The sequence below is a fragment of the Morone saxatilis genome, unplaced genomic scaffold, assembly GCF_004916995.1.
Source record: "Morone saxatilis isolate NCDOM2014 unplaced genomic scaffold, NCSU_SB_2.0 Contig5, whole genome shotgun sequence".
Classification (NCBI taxonomy): Eukaryota; Metazoa; Chordata; class Actinopteri; family Moronidae; genus Morone; species Morone saxatilis.
Genome location: NW_023340095.1, coordinates 111,148 through 113,799, shown reverse-complemented (window position 1 = coordinate 113,799; position 2,652 = coordinate 111,148).

Here is a 2,652-nt window from a genome sequence, read left to right as displayed (position 1 = left end):
TATTATATTCCATTTCTGACAATTGATCCTCCGAAATGTCACACACTGGACCTTTAAAGCAGAATTATCTCTTGACACTTGAAGAGGAACTACAATAATTATTCACAGCACTGTTGCAGAGCAGCAGTAATCTGCACGTGGGCCTAATAACTTTTTTCATGAGCAAGGACCACGCCACAACAGTGTGATATTTAAAGGTTTAATGCAACAAGGTAGTGTAGGATGAAGAGGGAGGTTAAACACGCTTCAACCAACTCACAAGGAAAAAGACCTGTGGGTGGTCTCAGAGCAGGGCAACCTTCTATCAGGAGAGACCCTTGAATCTTGACACACTTGGCACCAAACATTAATCATTCAATAAAGTTTGTTGCCGTATTGCGTGTTCTCCAGTACACTTCTAAAGTCTGTCCTGATGTTGATAATGCGTAAATGGATGTGTGTGGGAAATCTGATTCACAGGAGAAATGGGAGAGGTATGCACAGGATAAAATACAAGGGGATGAAAAGAAGGAAGAGAGGTTCGATGGATGCAAATAGGGATGGGCCAAGGAGGGGCAGGGTGAGAGGTAGAAGGACGAGGGTAAGGGAGTGGAGAGTGGGTCAAGAAAACTGAGACAAACAGAACAGGACAGGTTGACAGGGGATAAGTAGACTTGACAGGTGATTGTAGATGTGGCCCTTCTCCAGAAGTTAACTAATCAACTTCATTTGTGGTGTGCAGCAACAAGGTCAACCTACTCAGCAATTCCTGTTGGTTCTTCCCCAGGTCTCTTGAAGAAATGGAAATGGAGATTGTTCACAGACAAGCTGAAAAATAAAGCTGGACAAACAAAAACAAAGTATACTGGAATACTGTCAACAGTCTGGGATCTCTCTTGTGGGCATGTAGTCTTGCTTTATATTATAATCAACACACAGTCTCACTTGGAAATATCTTTGTTTTGTAGTACTTGTTGAAGCATTGTACCAATGACATTAAGTACTAATTTCTCATAACCTGCCCAGGTGCTATGGATGAAAATGTACTTATTAACCAACTCTGGCAGTGGGCGGCTGTGGTTCAGAGGTAGAACGGGTCCACCATTACCATTTATCATCATCAGTCATCACTTTAAGCTTTCAGCAAGTTATCTTCCAGAAATGCAGTTTGCTTTATAAAGTGTCTATATAGTGTTCATGTAAACAGAGATTTTCATTTATCAGGTTTAATTCAGTCATTAAACTCCTAAAGATCTGTTCAGATGTTCTCTGTGTTAAACATAAAAACAGCCAATAAAGATTTAAAAATAAGACGGTGTGGAGGCTATAGTGAGCCCTAACCCTAACCCTAAGTACTTATTAACCAACTCTGGCAGTGGGCGGCTGTGGTTCAGAGGTAGAACGGGTCGTCCACTAATCGGAAGGTTGGTGATTTGATCCCCGGCTCCCCGGCATGCTGAAGTGTCTTTGAGAAAGACACTGAACCCCAGATTGCTCCCAATGTTGTGCATTGGTGTATGAGTGTATATGAATGATAGGTTTCTGTTCTGGTGAGCCACTGCCGTCAGTGTGTGACAGCTCCCATTCTTGTTGCTGTTGGACTTCTGTTTGGACTGTCTACCCATGCTAGTAAGATTATTTACCTTCACCTTGCCAACAAATCCCTTAACTATTCCTGTGTTCCTGTACACAGTGATTGGCCAGATGTGCCAACATGTGAAAATAGGTTGGGTTTGAACATGTCTCCTAAAGTCTCTGTTCTCATTCTTTATTCAACTACTTGTGATCCAAACAGACGTAAACATTTCAGATGTGTATGACACTGTATGAACATCTCTGAAGGTTAAGGTTTCAAGCTTACCTAGCCTTAATGTTGCATTAGCGGATCCCTTGACCTCTAACCTCAAGATATCATATTTTTTCAAGGTACCCATGAGTCTCCCTTACAGATATGCCCACTTATTTTTTGGGGGACACCATGCAGTTTTTTGAATGTTGTATGATTGTGTCATTTTCTCTTTCTATATATATTTAAGGAGGAGATTCTATCAGTGTTTAATTCAATGCCTATAATAACTTTAGTCCCTCCCAAATTGATAATCTTGTTAATAGTGCTGCAGGCTCACTACGATCAACATTAGATTCTATCGCCCCTATAAAAAGGAAATTATTATATAGACTAGCACCGTGGTACGACCACCAAATCTGCCAATTAAAGCAAAAGGCGCGGAAATTTGAAAGGAAATGGCGCTAATCCTATTAGAATATCGCTCAATTTGGCAAGATAATCTTAAAACCTATAGAAAGGCCCTCCATAATGCCAGAGGAGCCAATTATTCAGCACTAATGGAAGAAAATAAGAACAACTAGGTTCCTCTTCAGCACTGTAGGCAGGCTGACAGAGAGTCACAGCTCTATTGAGCCATGTATCCCCATAAACTTAAGTAGCATGACTTTTAATGAACTTCTTTTATAATAAATTATTTACTATTAGAGAGAAAAATAATCACCAACTGCCATCCAACAGGTATCAACTGTCTCTCCAAGTTTAGGAACTGTAACTAATGTAAAATCTGATATTTATTTAGATTCTATTTATTATTCTGCTATCAATCAATTAATTTATAAATTAACTTTAATCATTTAAACATCTAAGCCATCAACCTGTCTATT